The sequence below is a fragment of the Salvia splendens genome, chromosome 14, assembly GCF_004379255.2.
Source record: "Salvia splendens isolate huo1 chromosome 14, SspV2, whole genome shotgun sequence".
Lineage (NCBI taxonomy): Eukaryota > Viridiplantae > Streptophyta > Magnoliopsida > Lamiales > Lamiaceae > Salvia > Salvia splendens.
Window position 1 is genome coordinate 13,791,273 of NC_056045.1, and position 22,160 is coordinate 13,813,432.

At 37.9% G+C, this 22,160-nt stretch overlaps 1 long non-coding RNA gene across 1 annotated transcript; it reads right to left on the reverse strand.

Annotated features, from left to right (window-relative positions):
- Window positions 1-4,648: 4,648 nt before the first annotated feature.
- Window positions 4,649-13,658, reverse strand: LOC121765176. Its single transcript, XR_006042747.1, has 3 exons — window positions 13,530-13,658; window positions 13,350-13,412; window positions 4,649-4,730 (listed from the first exon to the last, which is right to left on the reverse strand). It is a non-coding gene; the product is annotated as an uncharacterized LOC121765176 (long non-coding RNA).
- Between the last annotated feature and the right edge of the window lie 8,502 nt (window positions 13,659-22,160).

The window sequence follows — 22,160 nt, forward strand, 5'->3', positions numbered from 1 at the left end:
GGAGGAGGCGCGAGATTTGGGCGAGCGGCGAGGACCAAACACCCACCGCCGACCAAGGCGTCGTGAGGAAGGCCGGCGACGCGAAGGTCTCCCAGGCGGCTAGGGTCTCGAACACCATGAGAGAACCCGTCTCAAATAACCCCCCACACTTCCATAAATCCAACTTTTCCCACCCAAGAATCCTATATTCCATAAGCCACCCCCACTCCTAAATAAATCCCAGAATCCACCCCGAGAAAGTCATAAATTCAAAAATCCACCCCCAAACTCCCATGAATTTCAGAATTAACCCAGAATTTTTCCCAAACCTCAAACTAACCCCAACACAGCCAAAACTTTGCAAATTGCACCCCAGTTACAGAAACAACCCAAAATTCAGCCATCTATTCCGTGTAGAAATTCATTTGAAACCTTAGCATGTTCCTCTACCTCCCAGTCACATACCAAAGACACCCAATGGATATTTGATTGCGGAGCCACCGACACAATGTCATTTGATGCCTCAGATTTTCTAACCATTTCAAAATCCCAAAAATCCTATGTCCAGACCGCCAGTGGAGACCTAGAGCAAGTCCGGGGAGCGGGAACAATTAATATTTCCCCTACGCTACGCCTGTCTAACTGTCTTTATGTTCCGTCATTATCACACAAGCTTTTATCCATCAGTCATGTGACTCAAGAACTGAACTGCAAGTTACTAATGCAACCGAAATTTTGTATATTACAGGATATCAAGACGGGGACGATAGTTGGGCGTGGCACTGAACGATGCGGACTGTACTATGTGGATGAGATAGCCCAATAGAGTACTGCGATGCTGACTCGCGGACTGACAGACAGGCAGGCTTGGCTTTGGCATTGAAGGTTAGGACATCCATCTATATGATATCTTCGTTTACTTTATCCTAAGTTAGCTACTTCTATGCAGTCTTTTCATTGTGAAACTTGTCTATTGGCCAAAAGCCATAGATACTCCTTTAAGTTGAATAACACTAGAATGAAAAAATCATTTGCTTTGATTCACTTTGATATGTGGGGTCCTGCACCCGTTACTGGTGGTCAGAGATTTCGTTATTTCGTGCTATTTGTGGATGATTACACTCGTATGACTTGGGTGTATTTTTTGAAAAATAAGTCTGAAGTTTTCGAAAAGTTCACAGATTTCTATACACTTATCCAAACCCAGTACAACCAAAAAATCCAAATCCTTAGGTCGGATAATGGGGGAGAATTTGTGAATGGAAAAATGCAAGACTTTTTTCGAGAAAATGGTCTAGTCCATCAAACATCATGTGCCTACTCTCCAGAACAGAACGGGGTAGCAGAGAGAAAAAACAGATATATCCTAGAAGTCACCAGAGCCCTATTAATCGAATCTAAAATACCCAAAGCCTTTTGGCCCGAAGCCGTGGCCACCGCAATTTACCTCATGAACCGCCTACCCACTGGAATCCTCCAATTCAAAACTCCCTTAGACATTTTCTCCAAACATTTCGAGTTACCATCGTCACTTTCTCTTGAACCTAGAGTTTTTGGCTGCACGATCTTCGTCCATATCCCTAAACATGAACATACTAAGTTTTCACTGTGCGCCCTCAAATGTGTCTTCTTAGGTTACGGAAAAAACCAGAAAGGCTATAGGTGCTATGATCCGACCACAAATCGCATGCACACAACTATGAATTGTGACTTTATAGAAGGGGAATACTTTTACAGCCAATCTAGTAGTCAGGGGGAGATTCCGCACGATAATAGTCCTACTAGTGATCCACTAAATTGGTTTCCTACACCTATACCTAGCCAGGGGAGAGACCAGTCAGGGGGAGAGGATCAACCTAAGCCAAGTCTTGTCACAGACGTTGGTCCTACTAGTTAGGTGACATTCCTCCGACTTCAACCCCGTCTTCGAATCCTGAGGTAAACAATTCAGTTATGATAATGTACGGCTGGAGAATACTAATGTGAACAGGAACAATGAAGATGGAGACACGGGGCAACCATATGAATTACCCCCCAGAAGTACAAGAGGAATCCCTCCAGGGAGATACTCTCCTGACTGGAAAGGGAGGAAAGCCAGATATGCAGTGGCGAACATTGCTCAAGGCCAGCTTACTGAAATGGCATGTGCATTCGAAGCCGCCCTATATGAAGAAGAGGAGATACCACAGTCATTTGAGGAGGCTTCAAAACACAAGCATTGGAGGGAAGCCATGAAGAAGGAGATAGATGCTCTCATAAAAAACGAGACATGGGAGAAGTGTACACTGTCGACAGGAAAAGAACCGGTTGGATGCCGATGGATATTCACTATAAAACGGCGTGATGATGGTTCAATCGAGAGATATAAGGCAAGACTTGTGGCCAAGGGATATACACAGGTGTATGGAGTAGATTATGAGGAAACCTTCTCCCCAGTTGCCAAATTAGACACTGTTCGAGCCCTACTTTCCGTGGCAGCTTGCAAAGCCTCTACACCAATTTGATGTAACCAATGCATTCGTACATGGTGAATTAGAGAAGGACAAGGAAGTGTACATGGAAGTCCCCTGGGATACTCAGGAGAGTTTGGTGCAGGACAAGTGTGTCGCCTCAGGAAGACACTGTATGGATTAAAGCAATCCCCAATCCCCAAGAATCTGGTTTGGGAGATTCTGTCAAGCAATGTTCAAACACGGTTTTAAGCAAAGCCATTCAAATCATACACTCTTCACCAAGAGAAGGGATGGAAAAGTGACATGTCTAATCATCTATGTGGATGACACGATCATCACGGGAGACGATACTAAAGAAATCCAAAATTTGAGGGAAAATATGGCCAAAGAATTTGAGATGAAAGATCTATGAGCACTAAAGTACTTCCTTGGAATTGAAGTGTTGAGACCCAGACACGGAATATTTCTAAGGCATAAAAAGTATGTACTAGATCTTCTTGCAGAAACCGGGTTGCTAGACTGCAAGCCTCCAGAAACTCCGATGATCCCCAATCATGGATTGAAGATGGAAGAGGGAGCTGAGCTTGCAGGCCGAGAGAGATACCAACGGCTAGTGGGGAGACTCATCTACCTCTCACACACTAGACCCGACATAACCTATGCGGTCGGCATTATTAGCCAGTTTATGCACCGACCTCAAGCCGACCATATGGAGGCTGCATTGAGGATCGTGAGATACCTAAAAGGAACTATTGGCTATGGAGTGTTCCTAGCTAAAAGAGATGATCTGGAAATCGATGAATATACTGATGCCGACTGGGCTAGCAATCCAATTAACAGAAAATCCACCGGGGGATACTTCACATTCATAGGAGGGAACTTAGTCACTTGGAGAAGCAAGAAACAGAAGGTGGTTGCTCTATCAAGTGCAGAGGCAGAATTTCGAGGAATCAAAAGTGGGCTAATGGAAATCATGTGGCTAAGGAGATTGTTGATAGAAATTGGCTTTCCACCCACACGGAAAAGAGTAAATTGTTCTGTGACAACAAAGCCGCAATCAGCATTTCGGAAAATCCAGTACAACACGACCGAACCAAACATGTGGAAGTTGATCGCCACTTCATCAAAGAGAAACTCGAAGGAGGAATCATAGAGTTCCCATTCGTTCAGTCAGAATAGCAACTTGCAGACATCCTCACCAAAGCAGTGCATCCAAAAGTCTTCAAGGAAATTCTGGACAAGTTGAGATACCGTTGCTCAACTTGAGGGGGAGTGTCAAAGTATGGCAAGGAATCAATCAACGGAATCAATGGGAGGAGAAGATTGTGGGAATAATTGATTGATAATTGATTGATATCAAAGAATATTATTTCCTAGAATAGGTTGATACAATTTCCATAGATAAGTGACCAATTATTCCTATATAATTGAGAATGTAAAATCATTTGTAATGTATCAAGGAATATACGAACCTTTCTACTCCCTATTCTCTGTGTTCCCAATGTCGATCAATACGAGTTTAGCTTCTCTCGATTACCATCTCTAAGAGCTTGCGTTTGTTTGAAGATTCTTATTGATTACCTGATAGATCCCCATCTTCAAATATATTGATCTTCAGATTAAGGGATCAACTGTGATGTGAGTAGCTCCAACCTGGAGGCATCACAAGTGCACGAGGGACCCATTACGAGACGGTAGGCCCAACGGCTTAAGGAAGTAGTGCATGGACTGGTACGGGAGGCAGGAAATTGCCGACATAAAGGAGAAACAACAGCCCGAGGCTGTAAAGCCCCGACTTTTTCTACTTTTTAATTGCTCCCAAAAGGACGTCAAAATTTGAAGGAAACTTCATTTTGTCTTTGTTCTTTTCATCAATTAGTGGAGTTATTAATCAAGAGCTCAATTCATTTTATTGAAGTACTCGACTATGCAGCAAACGTGAGAGATGCGATTGGAAACGAAGAAGGAGATTAGTTTTATGGACGACCAAGAAGAGTTTAAATAACGTTTAGTACTTGGGTTAACACCAAAGTATTAAATGTTAATTTATACAACGGATTTAATGCTAAAGAAATTAAGGTGAAGTTGTGATTGATTTCTGAACCGATTGATCGTAGGGAGTATTTTCGTGTTGGACCAGAGGGTTCAAATGTGTTATAACAATTGGGCCTAAAGGAATTAAGTTAAGTATAACCTTAATAAAGGCCGAAGAGGATGTTTGTTTTGAGCCCAAATCTTTTCGTCCAAGATCAAACGCCAGAGACTCCTCTGCTCCCAGTATTTACCTCCATCCTTAATCTGCAATTAAACTTTACAATTGTAAGATCACCATCTTCATCAATCTGTAATTCACAATTGACAGAAATGAGATACAGAGGAGCAAGAACAGAAAAGCTATTGGGGCAGTTTCTTCACAAGTCGTCAATCACAAAGAGAGACCAGACTCCAGAGAATAGAGAGAGCAGGATGTTGATCGTGGCAGCAACGATGACTCCGTTGCTGGACCACAAACTGACGACGCACAAGGGCAGAAGCAGGATGGCGACGGCTGCTTAGTGAGGGGGCAGGTTCGGAGTTGCAGCAGATCAGATATATGTGAAAGATGATGAGCGAGTAAGGCATGCATGCGTGAGAAAAGAAAGGTGGTGAAGCTCGAGACTCAGCATTGAGACAGCTGCATGACTAAGCATCTAGTCAGCCTTGGACGTGATCAAGTTAGTTAGATGTACAGGTTGTTTTACTTGGATATATTTGTGTAATAGCTGATAGTATAAATAGAACACTGTGTATTCGGTTGGTTGGATTATTATTGTTAGCAAGGGAAGAAATCAGAGTATATCAAGGAAATCAAGGAGGAAATACTAAGAGGAAAATCAGGGATATCATACCTTAATTATCATGAACAGAATCAATGTAAATATTTTTGTATGTCTCTGATCCCTATTTAAGGGTACATACTCTATGTTAATAAACACACAATTCGATCCTATTCAGTATTCAACAATTATCAATAAAAAGTGGTGGTTCAGTATTCTTCTTCATGATGAATCACAATCGTGGTGCCACTCATCCGGTTCCTCTGATGGAGGATACCTCAAGCCCTTACTATCTACATCCAAGTGATAGTCCGAGTTTTCAGCTGGGTCCTCATGTTCTAACTGGCGCCAATTACATCAATTGGAGCACATCTGTCACCACAGCTCTTGTGGCGAAGAATAAAATCAATTTTGTTAACGGTGCTCTCCTTGGGCCAGCCGATGATGATCTATTCTTCCCCGTGTAGCTTCGATGCAATAGCATGGTGGATCGTGGCTCAGGAATGGGAATTCGATCTCACCTCAAATTTGCTCGAGCGTCATGTATCTCGATAATCCTCATGACATCTGGTCCGATCTATGTGACACGGCTCGTGCTTATTTCATGTCTCTATCGCAGGGGCAGGATGACATCAATACTTATTTCACCAATTTGAGAATCCTTTGGGAAGAATATAGGCATTCTCAGCCAATTGCATGGTGTATCTGTGGTACATGCCGATGCAACAGTGCTTCGAAGTGGCATCATTACCAAAAGAGAGAGTGTAGCATGCAATTTTTGATCGGCCTCAACTCTAGTTTTTCTCAGATCCGATCAAGTATCCTATCCATTGTTCCTCTACCTTCTATATCCAAAGTTTTCTCCCTTGTTTTGCAGGACACGATTGATGCATGGTGGTGCATCTTCTCTAATTCCTTCAATCATATTCTTTTAATGATGCTCAATCTTTTGAGATGAATCCACCTCAATGTGGATGTGCCACAAGCCGACAATAGTTGACTAAGCTTGTGAAGATTTACATTTATTGTGAATAGTGTTTGGAAATGGGTTTTTCAACATTTGCAGTAAGATTGTGCACACCTCCCTTATTTCTTCAAATGTTGCAGCCATAGAGGGTGGCTATAGGAGTGGAAATTTGCCGAAGAACAAGTGTGCAAGAGTTGCAAATCATAGCAACTAGTGAGAGAGAGCGAGAGAGAGTTTTGGTGAGTTCATTTTGAGACAAGAAAAGTGAGGAAATTCCTATCTCCCTTAAAATTGCAGCTCACTCCTCTTGTGTGTATTTCAAGTTATTCAACTTGAGATTTGTGTTTCCCCTATATAGAGTGTAGGGAGAATTTTGTAAGCCTACTATATACATAGTGGAAGATTTAGACTTCGGTCTCATGGTTTTTCCCAATCTCGGTTTTCCACGTAAAAATTCTCGTCTCACATTTCTGCACCAAATTTGTCTTCTTGGTTTGGTCCCATTATTTAATCCAGCAAGAGGGAAAAGAATTATTATGGTTCCGCTGTGCAAGTATCAATTTATTTTTGATACTCTTTGATAATTATCACCACTTTTCCCAACAAGTGATATCAAAGCCATCGTGGTTCTGAGGTAGATTAAAAATGGAGGAATCGTCTTCGTTTGGTGGCATGTTCAAATTGAGCAGATCGAATTACTCAATTTGGAAGCCAAGCATGTTGGATCTCATCTACTGTAAGGATCTCTATTTGCCCTTACAGGGAGATGATGCCAAACTAAAAGATATGAGTGATGATGAATGGATCATCATGCATAGAAAAATTGTTGGTTACATCCGGCGCTTCATCGAACTCAATACCTTCCATCATTTCGCCAATGAGGAAAAGGTTGAAGTTCTTTGGAAGAAAATGGAAGCTATGTTTGAGAGGAAAAATGCCTTGAACAAAGCATCCATCATCAGCAAAATCGTTCGATTGCAATATGTGGAGAGTGCCAACATGATGAAGCACCTGAAGGGTCTTATTAACCAATCTATCGACATGAAGATTTCTCGTGTTGATGAAGTGATAGCTTTATTGCTACTCAGTTCGTTGCCGGATAGTTGGGACACTCTTGTAGTGTCAATCAGCAACTAGGCTCCACGGGGAGCATTGACCTTCCAGATGGTCAAAGATTGTCTTCTTAACGAAGAATCAAAAGAAGGGAGCAAGATCATTCTTTGAGACAGGCGATGGTTGCTGAAAATTGTAATTGAGGGAGAAGTAAAAATAAAAACTCTCAAAACACGAGAGAGAAATCTAGGGGGAAGTCTAAACATAAAAAGGACTTCAAATGCCACTACGGCGGTGCTCCAAACCACTACGAAAGAGACTGCAGAAAAAAAAAAGAAAAGTGATCAAATGCGGGGAAATAATGAAAATGCTGAGAAGGACATAACGGCAGTTGCAACTGATGGCGATGTTGTAGTAGTTTGCGATGATGCTTGTGTGAGTTCGTCATGCCAACATAGTGACTGGATCGTTGATTGGGGTGCATCATATCACATTACACCGTATCATGATATGTTTGCATCATACACCGGTGGCAGCTTTGGTAAAGTCAGAATGGCCAATCACGGCATGACAGAAGTTGCTGGTATTGGATACATTCATCTACCTGGCACGGGATGTAAGCTCGTTCTGAAAGATGTTCGACATGTGCCTGATATCAGACTCAACATTATATCCACTGGCAAGCTCGACGATGATGGTTACATCAACCATTTCGGCGAAGAAAAATGGAAGTTCATAAAAGGCTCCCTCATTGCAACAAAAGGCAAAATTCGCACTACTTGATGCATGGAATGTTTTCCAATGGAGAAGTGAATGCAGTCGTCAAAAATTCCTCCATTGAGATATGGCATAAGAGGCTTGGCATCTGAGCCAGAAGGGTCTTGAGATCTTGGCTAGAAGAACCCTCATCCCTGAGGTAAAAGGAGTGTGTTTGTAAACCTGAGTTGATTGTTTGGCCGGAAAACAACACAGAGTTGCATTAAAGAGCTTCTCTCCCTCAAGAAGAGCTCAGCCTCTTGATTTGGTGCACACAGATTTGTGCTACATGAAAGACATAACTCTTGGTGGCGCATTATATTTCGTCACTTCATTGACGATTTTTTGAGAAAAGTCTGGTGTTTTGCTCTGAAAACCAAAGACCAAACCTTGGAGGTCTTTAAGAATTTTCAAGCAAAAGTCAAGAGATAGACGAGAAGGAAATTGAAGTGTGTTTGTGCAGATAACAACGGCGAGTACCAAGGCCCATTTGAGCTGCACTGCAAGAACCATGGTATCAAGCTTGACAAAAGTTACCCAAAGACTCCACAACACAATGGAGTGGCAGAGAGGATGAACAGAATGATTTGTGAAAGAATCAAATGCATGTTGTCGCATTCCAAACTGCCAAAACCCTTTTGGGGTGATGCTATGAGGGCTGTAGTGGACTTGATCAACCTTTCTCCATCAACTCCTCTGGGCGGTGACGTTCCAGACAGATTTTTGTCCGGAAAAGACGCGTCTTACAAACACTTGAGAGTTTTTTGCTGCAAGGCATTTTTGCACATTTCAAAAGATGAGAGATCCAATCTTGATGACAAAACCAAACAATGTATCTTCTTGGGATACGCTCATGAAGAGTTTGGTTACAGATTATGGGACCCGATTAACAGGAAGGTCATCAGAAGCAAGGATGTCATATTCCTTGAAGATCAAGTTCCTGATGATGCGAAAGAAAAGCCCGAATCTAATTCAGAAGTTCCTGTCAACTTCGATCCAGTTTCTTCACCGATGGTTCAAGATTACGGGGAGAGATATCCAACCGGAGCAAGGCGATTCGGTTGATAATGAAGCATGTGACAAGGAGATTCAACCTGCACAAGATTAAGTCCCTCAGAAGGTCTACTAGAGAAAGAAAACCTTCTACGACATATAGCCCTCATGAGTATGTAATGCTCACTGATAGAGGAGAGCCAAGCCACAGAGTTTTGCTGAAACCATGGCGCATGACAAAAAGGAGAAGTGGTTAGAGGCCATGAAGGAGGAGATGAACTCCTTACTTCAAAATCACACCTATGACTTGGTGCAGTTGCAAGCCAGCAAGAGACCACTGGAAAACAAGTGGATCTACAAATTGAAGGGTGGGGTGCACAACTCACAACCAAGGTACAAAGCCAGACTGGTTGTGAAAGGTTTTAGTCAAAGAAAGGGTGTTGATTTTGAAGATATTTTCTCACCAGTGGTAAGATGTCTTTAATCAGAGTCGTGCTCGCGATTGTTGCCAGCTCAGACTTGGAGATAGAGCAACTTGATGTGAAGACTGCGTTTCTACATAGAGATTTAGATAAAGAAATCTACATGAACCAACCTGAAGGGTTCAAAGTCAAAGGGAAAGAGAACCTTGTGTGCAGGTTGAAGAAGAGCTTTTATGGCCTAAAACAAGCTCCCAGACTATGGTACATGAAGTTTGAGTCCTTCGTGTCGACCCATGGCTACAACAAGACCACCTCAAATCATTGTGTTTTCTTCAAGAAGTTCACAAGGGGAGAGTTTATCATACTGTTAGTCTACGTTGACGACATGATGATTGTAGGCCATGATGCCAGCAAGATTGATGAGTTGAACAGAGAGCTAAGCGAGTCTTTTGCAATGAAAGACTTGGGCGCAGCCAAGCAGATCCTTGGAATGAAGATCTTCAGGGATAGAAAGAACAAGAAGCTCTGGTTATCTTAAGAACAATACGTTGATAAAGTTCTTGAAAGATTCAGTATGAGCAAGTCGAAGCCAGCACCACTCCACTTCGATGCAATAGCTCTGCTCTGCTCTGCTTAATGCCCGACAAGTGAGACATAAAAGGGAGAGTTGCAAAAGGTGTCATATGCTTCTGCAATGGGCAGTCTAATGCATGCTACGATATGCACCAGACCAGACATAGCTCACGCAGTTGGTGTGGTTAGTAGAATTCTCTCTAACCCGGGAAAAGATCATTGGACTTCAGTGAAATAGATATTTCGGTACCTGCGAGGTACTTCTAAACTTTGTCTGAAGTTTGGCGACAACCATATCCTACTAGATTGATATCCGGTGGCGGACATGGCTGATGACGTAGATTCCAGGAAGTCCACGTCTGGATACCTGATGAGACTTGCAAGGGGAGCTATCTCGTGGCAATCGAAACTTCAAAAATGAGTAGCATTATCCACTACGGAAATTGAGTACATATCTGCGACGGAGGCTTGTAAAGCCATGTTGTGGTTGAAGAAGTTTTTGCAAGAGTTGGACTTGAAGCAAGAAAAGTATGTGCTTTACTGCGACAGTCAAAGCACAATTCACTTGAGTGAGAATTCGAGTTTTCACTCAAGAACGAAGCATATTGATGTGAGGTATCATTGGATACGAGAAGCACTTGATAGAAAGCTTATGCGGCTGGAGAAGGGGCACACCGATGAGAACGGTGCCGATATGATTACCAAGTCCTTACCTCGAGATAAGCTTGAGATCTGCAAACGAGAAGCGGGTCTGGTTGAATCCCCACATGAGGATGAGGGGGAGAATTGTTGAGACGAATCCACCTCATTGTGGATGTGCCACAAGCCAACAATAGTGTACTAAGCTTGTGAAGATTTGCATTTATTGCAAATAGTGTTTGGAAATGGGTTTTTCAACATTTGTAGTAAGATTGCTGCACACCTCCCCTATTTCTTCAAATGTTGTGGCCGTAGAGGGTGGCTATAGGAGTGGAAATTTGCAGCTCATTCCTCCTATAAATAGAGCTCATTTCTGCCGAAGAAGAAGTGTGCAAGAGTTGCAAATCGTAGCAACTAGTGAGAGAGAGCAAGAGAGAATTTTGGTGAGTTCATTTTGAGAGAAGAAAAAGTAAGGAAATTCCTATCACCCTTAAAATTGTAGCTCACTCCTCTTGTGTGTATTCCAAGTTATTCAACATAAGATTTGTGTTTCCCCTATAGAGTGTAGGGAGAATTTTGTAAGCTTACTGTATACATAGTGGAAGATTTAGACTTAGGTCTCATGGTTTTTCCCGTTCTGGGTTTTCCATGTAAAAATTCTCGTCTCACGTTTCTGCATCAAATTTGTTTTCTTGGTTAGGTCCTATCATTTAATCCAGCAAGAGGGAAAGAATTATCCTGGTTCCGCTCTGCAAGTATCAATTTATTTTTCATACTCTTTGATAATTATCACCACTTTTCCCAACACAATCCACAATAAAAGCAAATTGTGTTCTCATTGTGGCAAGACTAACCACATGGTGGATAAATGTTTCTCTCTTCATGGATTTCTTCTAAGTTTTGGGAAGGGAAAGAGCAAGTTCAATGCTAGGGAGAGCAACTTCTCCAAATTTGTGAATTTTGTAGATGATAGCTTTGATGATTCATGTGATAAATTTTCTATCTCTCCATCCACTGGTGTTAGCATGCCATCTCCTATATAGATCAAGCTAATGATCTCCATTATCTCTTGAGATTATTTTCATTATTATGGAGATTGTTGAAAGATTATTTTATATATTGAGGATTTGTTTCCTTGCTTATTTATAGGTTGATTCACTTTCCTAGATTATAGTTCATAGGATCGCTATAAATAGCTCCTCTTTAGAAGAGCTAGAAACCTCGAAAAATAAAGTGTATTAGGACGGTATCAATCGTAGGTCTCTTCGGATGATTATCTTGGCCTCTTTGGAGGATTGTTCTTCTTTAATATTGAAGAGTAAATGTCAATTTTGGTCCTCAACATATGACTAAAATACGAATTTGGTCCAAACCATTCACTTTTTGAAAAATAGATCCATAACAAATGATATCATTGTTGGAGTGGTCTTTGTTAACGGTTCCGTAAAAAAACTAACGGTTATGTCACTGTGCAAATAGCGTTGACCGTTAGTTTTTTGACGGAATCATCAAAAAAGGACTAATTCGTCGACATTTTCATTTGTTATGAACCTGTTTATCAAAAAGTGAATGTTTTGGACAAGATTGACTTTTACTCTAATTGAATTTCTGTTTTTGTTTTACTTTCGTCTTTCACTCCATAAAATCTACTGAGCAGTGCCAGTAGCTCATTCATCCATTGCATACTCAACTTGCTGCTACTGTCACTCTATCTCCACCAAAATAACTACATTTTCTCTATCAAATCTTCTGCCGCACTAAATAATTCCCCATCCACAAACTGTGTTCCTTTCACATGTACCCTTTCATTCCTTTTGTTGCTTCAAATCACTGCATCTACACCTATGTGGATTCTAGACACAAGAGATACTCACCATGTTAGTTGTGACTTATCCATGTTTAACACTTATTCTGCCATTAAAAAGGCTTATGTACATCTTCCGAATGTTGCAACTGCTTCAGTTACATTACCTTAAATTCCTCTGTAACTCTTCTATCCTTTGTGTCCCTAGTTTCACTTTCAATCTATCTCCATCAGTTTCACTTTCTTGTACTGTGGTTTTCACTCACAATTCTTTTGAAATCCAGGGAAACGCAACTGTGATTGGGAGGGGTAATCGAATAGGCAATTTGTACAACCTAGACAAAAAATAAAGGTTCTGCTATTCCTTCTTCGTTTACAGCTTGTACTGTAATTCCTTGTGCTAATTCTGTTGTTAGCATTGATGTATGGCACAGGAAACTAGGACACTTATCCTATGACAATTTGAGGTCTATGACTGATGTTCTTCATTTCACAAATAAAACTCCTTAACTGTGTGAAATGTGTCCCCTTGCAAATCAGAAACACTCGTCTTTCTGAAGCAAATAGCTGCATTGATCTTATACACTGTGGTACCTAGCACTAATCAAGGTTTCAAATACTTCATCACCATAATAGATGATTACTCTAGATTTGTTTGGACTTTTTTTATGCAAAGCAAATCTGATGTTGGGGTACTTCTTCCTCAGTTTTGTAACATTGTTCTTACTCAGTTTGGGAAGAAAATTAAAGCCATTTGATGTGATAATTCCCCTAAGCTAAATATAGGCGGGCCTCAGTGGGGCTGGCCCTGCATGGCCCACTTGACAACTCTAGTTGTGACTCACCAAAAAGACTACTAAAAGTTATAGAACAGTTGAAATTCAAAGAATATACCTTCTATTGGTCCTGTGTTAGATAAAGAGTCCATAAGATAACAACTTCGGCGTCAATTATAAGCTGGAATTCAATGTAAAACGAAAAAATAAATAAAAAAGAAACAACCGATTAAAAGAAAAATCTGAATGGGCATCGATTATATCAACGTAAAACATATTGATAGTGGATTAAATCAACCTGAAAACGACAGATTCAATCAAAATCCATAGAATTGGTCGTCCGATTTTAGAAGATTTGCTCAAATTTGGGATGGCCGTTGATCACAACTGAATTCGACATCCAATATGACGAGATTTGCTCAGAATTGCAAACGCAGAATTCTTCACAAAATGATTCTGAAATTAACGAAGATTACGGATTGAATTAGGTAATAATTGTTACGGAATCGGTAAGAAGAAGATGGAGCAAATCACGTATGACAATTTTGCCCTTTTGTTAATTAAAAAAATTAAAAATTAAAATCCACATTGCATAATGTGGACCACCAGATTCTAAAAACTAATGGTGCAAATTTGGTTGTAGTTAACAATATACTATTATATAGTTAGCAATTGATCAACATGACCATTTCATTATATCTAAGAATGTACTTATAAAAATAACATCTATGATAGGAAAGCTGATGTTAATGTATACTCCATCTGTCCCATTAGAAATGAAACGTTTTCCTTTTTGGTCTGTCCCATTAAAAATGAAACGTTTCTAAAAATGGATACAATACTCACTCTATTTTTTCTTCTGTCTTACTTAACTCTCTCTTCATTAACTCACGAAACAACACTACATAAAATCTTGTGCCGAAAAGCAAATGTTGCATATTTAATAGGACGGAGGGAGTACAATTTAACAATATTGTTTCTATAATTGCATCCCTTTCTAAATCAGTCTCAGGTAGTGTTGGGCATGCTCTTACTTTGAAAAAGGAAGACGCGTTTGGTCAATTAGGGAAGAAGAAATAATTTGATCCTCATTAAAGGAGCTTGTCACACATGGATGGAAGTTATACAATGGATTAAGGGTTGAGTATTTACATAAGCTTGAGGAAGCCATGCCGGCGCGAGTTCCCGGATACTTGCCTCAAGGTAAATCCCCATACTGTGTGGAAGAAAAACTACTACTCGTTGTTGGGTATGGATTTAACCTCAAAGGACTTAGTAATCAATTGCGATAATGATTAGTGGGAACAATAAAGGTAATTTTTCATAACGTGCTTTGCGAACCTAGTGAAGCATTAGGTGCATTATGTTCTGGTAAAAATTCATTCTTATGCACTTGCAATAACTGGTTTACATTTTTGTCTTCATTTCAGGTTGATTCCAATGCAAAATTTATGAGGAATAAGCCATGGCCACACTTTGACGACTGGAAAATAAGTTTTGGAAAAAGACCGTCAATGGAGAGATTGTTGAGGGCATAAAAATGAAGTGAATGTCTTAGAGTTAGATGCATGGGAGGCCATAAGAAACACAAATACTTCTAGAGTGTATAGTATCAACTTTGACGAGGATTATATCATGGAGGACGAGGATGATATCAAGTGGGATGAGGATGATACTGTTCCATGCCAAAAGGGAACAAAGGGTTTTAAAACAGAGTGGTCGGAAGCTAAAGAGAGATGATTTGAGAGATCATACCTTCCGACATCATAGTAAGAATGCATTCTAACACAACTTAAAGTCTAGAGGGTTTGTGATGAGGCTCGTTTCACGCATGTGTTCTGTCATAAAACTACATCAAATTCTGTGAACTAACGTCTAATTTTGAGCTAGTTGTGTATGAAAGTCCGCCATTTTCAGAAAACAAGTTGATCAACTGGGCGGGCGAATGGATCAGGAGAAGGAGTCAAATTTGCTGCGCAAACGGATCAAGTTGGATCAGATGGCATGCAGCGGGAGCACCAAATTAGAAGACTGATGCGTCACACAAGAAAGATCCCCAAGGGTAGAGGGTAAAGCAGACTTTTCAGAGAAAAATGCCCTAAGGATCAAGACCTCACGCCTTCCTATAAATGAAAATAGAGAAGGAGGAAGGAGGCAGCTTCCAACCGGCGAGGGACGCTCATTAGTCTTCAGCTCTCTTCCAGAGGTGAAATGGCAGCTCATTCTACTCAAAATTCCTGATCCCAGTCACATACACTCTTGGTTCTTAGCTTAGTTTAGTTTAGAAGGTGTTTGGTGTTGGTTTTGTCATTTCAATCCTTAGTTCTGTTATTCCGCTTCAAGAAGAGGCGATGAAACAATCTCTGTTTTCGACTGTCTATTTTCAATTTACATTCACTGTTGCAGACTCAATGCTTTTGGATTAGTAAATTTAGTGTTTGATTCCGATATGTGTTGAAATGCTTGCTTACCATGCATGATATCTCTGTTCTTATTTCGATTTTAGTCCTATGATGCAGATTTTAGCTAAAATGTTCAGTTACGTTTCGATTTGTTTGGATCTGAGCTTTCGATTTATGCTTCTGTCTAGTTGTGAAGAAATTATGGATAAACTGATCAGGATGTTTAGATCTAGTAGCTGAATATTTGTTTCTGCATGATAATGGTTTAGTTCTTGTTCACGTGGGTGTGGTTTAGTTCTTGGGAGCAGATTCAAGTTTACAAGTTGTTATGATCTTTCATTGTTCGTAATTGTTCAGATATGTTTTCACTTTGTTTCTTTTATGTTAATTCTGTGAAGAAGATGAAGTTGTTGGAAAAGTTTTACTTTATCGTCCTTTTTGCAGGAGACTGACAGTCGTCCACTTTGCACTGTCTGTCCCTTTCAGGAAAGTTTCATTATGAGTTGACCAAGTAGATTTTTGTTAAGCTTAAGTAAGTTGCTCAGTTTAGCAAGTTTAATATCACGAGTGAAGAATCTCAAACTTAACCCACCGTAGTGAAGCGTGGCAGCAACCATCCCATTCGTGTCCGCAACCAATGTTAAACACATGATCTCTGTGGGATCGATCCTTACTTCCCTATACTAGTTAATAGTATTGTGGGTTAAGGTTTTGAAAACACTTTTATGTCCCTCTGTTCATCTCACTCAAGGAGGATTAAGTACATTTGATCAGTCTGAATCTCCACTGGATCCACTCACCTATGTTCGCAGGCAGAAGGCACGCACCTGGCCAGCTTGATCAGTTGACAATCCAACTTGAGCAAGCCACAATGATAAAAGATGACAATGAAGGAGAGCGAAATCGTGTCGTTTCAGTCTGTCATCAAGGATCGATAATCAGATTGATCTAAGCAACAAACAAACAAAGACTGTCGAGATTTTGGAACACATATGAGGCTCATCGATCAAAGATAATTTGAGGCAATCCACATCTTACTTGAGAAACATGACCATCTTGATGTTGTCATTGACTTGCCCGGATCTAAACGACATGCGTACATTACCTACATTCTTGATTTTTATTAGCAAAAATGAACTTGGTTTGTAATCATTGTTTAATAGGCAAACTTTTGTTGTGATGAGATATGACAACTTCGGTTGTTAATCTCCTGGGCTGGTACGTCTTGGTTTGTTATGGTATGTATTGTTGTGAACATGTTGTGGGATTGGAGTTGTCTGTTGCATTTATCTTTCATGTATTCCCGTAACTATGTACTTCATTCGTCCCTTTGTAGTAGAGGTATTTTTGTTCTAAGGCGGGTTTTAAAAAAATTGTGTTAATTGAGTTAAGTGAAGAGAGAATAAAGTAGGAAAAAAAATGAAGTAGAGAGATGAACAGAGAATAAAGTAAAAAATGAATTAAAGTAAGAGAGAGGAGATGTGTTACTATTTCCAAAAAAATGGAAATAACTCAGCTACGGGGTGGGACAATAAAAAAAATGAATACCACTTAGATACAAAGGAAGTATGAAGGTTTTTATTGTGAACAACAGAACAAGAGGTATGTCACCATTTAGCATATACTCCCTCTGTTAGAAATGAAACGTTTTCTTTTTTTGGTTGTCCCATTAAAAATAAACGTTTCTTAAAATGGAACAACGCTATCTCTACTTTATCATCTCTCTTACATTACTCTCTCTTCATTAACTCACAAAACAACACTACATAAAATCATGTGCCGAAAACCAAATGTTTCATATTTATTGGGACAGATGAAGGTTTCTATTTGTTTTGATAATTCTTTTAGTTATCTATGTATTAGAGCATCCACAATAGCACACCCTAGCCAATAGGCTAGTACTATGACTAGCCAAAAACACTTCCTGCCTCATCACTAGGACTTCCCAGCCTAGTAATAGGCTAGCATTGGGACTAGCCGACGCCCTAGCCAAGCAAACAAATTCACAAATACGTAAATTAAAAGTCCGACACAAATACGGAGCTATAATAATTTCATTAAATATAAAAAAAATTTACATAGTACAATTAAAAAAATTTCTAGTAAACTTTTAAAAAAAACAATGATACAAATAAATTACATTTTATATATCAGCGTGCAATCCTACGCGCCCATAACTCTTCAATTATATCTTGCTGGAGTCGAATATGAGCTTCTTGTTGGCGCATCTATAAATATATAAAAGCGGAATATCTATTTTCCCGCCCAGTTTCATGAAAAATTGTTCGCTATATTATAAAATTTCATTAGCATATAATATAATATCTTAACATATGATTGACATGAATATATAACATAAAGAGTTGTCAAATTAGTCAAATCACACTTATATATATCCAATGGTTAAAATGAAAACTCTTTAGATCGATGCATAAAATAAGACTAAGTGGTTGAGGAATATATGTGATTATGCCATTTGTTACAATGTCATTGGACAATAAATGTTTTATTTAATATTCAAATATCTTTTATATATTAAATGTATATATAATATAAATTGAACCAAAATTCTTTTTTTTTTATCCTCTACAAATAGAGATCACATTTGCTATAGTTCTATTCACAAAAAAAATCTCTATTTTTCTCTGTATATAATATTCTTTCTATTTTACAATTTCTCATTTTTTTAATTTGATCACTATGGTCTATGGATAATGAGAATGACATGTTCTCTAATTCCTAAAATTTCGCACCTTCCTAAGATTGTTTATATTTTAATTTTTACAAATTTTTTATTTGTTTTTATTTTATTTTGCATATTTTATAATTTTATAAAAAAATTTTCTATAAATATATAAAAGCGGAATACCAAAAAAATCCATTTTCCCGCCCCAGTTTCATGAAAAATTGTTCACTATCTATACATATATAAAAGTCAAGTTGTGAGAATTTTTGTTTTCACGCTCAGTTCATGAATTTTTTTGAGTATATTGTATAAATCTTTTAACATGTATTATAGAAATTTAATGTAAGATGCATGACATGATAGGTTGTCATTGAATAAAGCACCATTATACATTGGATAATACTCATAAAAACGTGAAGGAGTGTTATTGACGTGATTAATAAGATGCTACTCCATAAACCAATGGTCAATAAATAAATCAATGTACCAAATGGCACAATCTCATTGGTTAATAAATATTTTTCTTTAAATTTATATTTTTTTTATCTATTATATTAAATAATTATAAAAATTCATAATTTTTTAGCCTCTATAAATAGAGACCACATTTGCTATATTTTTTTTATCATAAAAATATCATCTTTTCTCCTTATATAATCCTTCTTCTTGAAGGGTTGGCAGTGGAAGCGTGCATCAATTTATCGATCACATAAATTTGATCTATTTAGCAGATTATTTAGACAAATTATATTCGCGTAATTATCACATGTATCATGCTCATAACTTGAATTAAAACATGCTCTAGCATATAAAATCCCTAAAACATGCTTACTACGGAATTAGCCAATTTACCGTGTTGATTCAATCAAGAATCGATGATGGCTTGCGTCTTCTCCACGTGAAGATCTTCAGTACTCGACTTCGGACCTTCTGACTGGTGTCCCGGACTATACGCTGATATTTGTGTGGGAAAATCTCACCAACGTACTAGGACTTGAATAACGAAGACAGAACTCAGCTAACGGAGGAGGCAAAGTTTCGAACTCTCTCTTTCTCTGAGGGGGACGAAAATTCTCAACCAAATTATTGTTTTTTCTGTCTCCTTTATTCTCCTATTTATATTAAGTCACATATTGGGCCCAGTCAGGGATCTAAGGAAGAATTTGGAACAGACATCACCCAATTAGCTTTTTACTAATTAAATTGAACCCACAACTTAATATAAGCTTATATTAAAATATTACAAGCAGCCACTACAGAAGTAATATTGCACTGCCTTCCAAATCCGAAATTACAAGTATTCCGGATTTCCTTTAATTGCATTTAATTTATTTCCCGCGCTTAAGATAGAAACATCCATTAATTAATTATTGTCAGCTATGGACTTAATTAATTAACATATTTTAATCTCCAAGAGTGGACCTAGCAAGAAACTCTTATTTATTATTCATAGAGTAATTAAACTCCAACTAGCTAGGTTCCAAATAATAAAACCTTGTTTCGAGCTCCTCTTGTGGATGTTATCAAACGAGACTCTCCTCGCGCACGATTCAACGTAATAGCAATCCTAGCACCGCTAGATAATGATCGCCACTACCCAATATACCTGGATCGTTGGGTGACGAAAAACCCGCACCTTTGGTAAGTCAAAGTAGTAGATACTCAATATCGTATGCTCAATGCTAACGTACATTGATTAAGAAATTAATTATCAAAACCTCGTCTTTCAGTAGATAGCATAAAGACTCGTCTTGCTGTTAGATCCATTCAGTGCTATACCACACCAACGTCATCTTATTTCAATAAGGCTTAGAAATAATCAGACTGACATTGCAACCTTTCACGATAGGTAGTCTAGGCCTATCTAGGTTGTGAAATTCTTATTTTTCTTTGTTTAGAACTGACCGTGTTACCTTAAATTGGACGACGCCCACAACCGGTCTACTAAAACAAAGACTTAGACTTTGTTACGTTTGCTTATATATTTAAATATGTAATAAACAACCATTAAATGTAAAACATAACAACATTATGACAAAAAATAATCTGTTGCATTTATTGGAAAATAACAATTAGAGTTTTACAGTATCCAATCAATCGAAAGGTGATTTCTAGTATACAAAACCCTAACACTTCTTTGGTACAATTTTGAATTTTGTAGTCTTCTTTGTTGTTCACTATGAATGATGATGAGAGTACTATATTCTTCGATACTCAAAATTTCTATTAGTAATTTTCATCTTATGTTTTGAGCACCAGTTATTATAATTCATTCTTTTGAGTTGGATGAATATTGAACATAATCTTAAAATATTACTCCCTCCGTTTCTTCATAGTTGAGTCATTTTCATATATGGTAATTATTTTCTCTTTCTTACTTTACTCTCTCTTACTTTTTTCTCTCTACTTTATTCACTTTCTACTTTATTCTCTCCACCTTTTCTCTCTCTTACTTATTTTATCTATTTATTCAACACACTCAACATCCCTTTCTTAAACTCCGTGCCGAAAAGTTTTGTCTCAACTATGGTGAAACGGAGGGAGTACTATAATTCATTCCTTTGGGTTCTCTTATACATATATTATGCAAAAAGTAAGTTGTCAATTGTACAAAACAAAAACTTGATTGATAGATTGACTGATTTACAATCAATCAAAGATAATAAAAAAAGTCCAAAAGTTACATCAATTATATTGCTTCTTATGAATACTTTTAAGAAGCTTTGCACAAAACCTAAATAAAAGGCAAATGTATACATTGAGCCAATCTCTGTAGATTTTTTAACATGTGTGATAGAAATAAACCGCTGGTTAATGACATAAAAAGGATTAAAACACATATTTCAATACATTTCTGCATAATTTGTCGATTCTACATACTTCATATTAATGATTTTAAGAAATATAAATGCAATTTTGAAACATACAATTTTTTGCAAATGGCAGAAACTCTCTTTGATTTCAACCCAAAATTTTTCAAAAAAACCGTTACTTTATATATTTATAGATTATAGATCAGAGATAGATATATTATAAAGGATTATAAATTTGCAAGAAAATTATAATGAGCTTTTTAATTGTATTTTCAAAACTGGATTTATATTTCTTAAATCATTAGTCAATAAAATTATTTTAAAGAAACTACATTTACATCTTAAACTAAAAGATAGGTGATTTATGCATAAAGTAGTGTATCGTAATTTAAATTCTTCTTATATAAATTGAATACATTAGATGCAATATCTAGGTGAAAGAGGCCATTAAATTGTCTTACTCTTAACTATGTATTCCTATGAGGCCCTTATAATTAATGTGTTTCGAAGTAATATATAAAAATACAGTATATCATAATTTGTTTTTTTATGTAGATATATAAGAATTATCTTAATTAAATTAAATTATAGTACTGCTTAATAAACCTTCATTTTTAAATTTTTACATAATATTTATTGCTCCCCAATACATAAACTCCAACTATGGACAATGGGCGGAATATCGAATTCAATACGAGCCCATTATATATAAGTTCAATTTGTGTTGCTTTTATTAACCTAACATCGTGCTAACTATGGAAAAGTTATTTGTGCAAATTGCATCCGATCCGAAATTCGTAAAATATGACATAAAGAAATAAAGTGAGTAAAATATGAAAGACCAAGATCAAATGTGAATAAAGTAAAAAAGAATAATATAAAACGAGAGTACTAATAAATTAAAAGTCATTTTTCATTTTAAATATAAGACTATTTTTTATGGATGGTCGGAAATTGAGATGTGAGTCTATTTTTTTTAGACGAAGATAATATTTAATAAATGGATGATTTGATAATGAATCTAAATT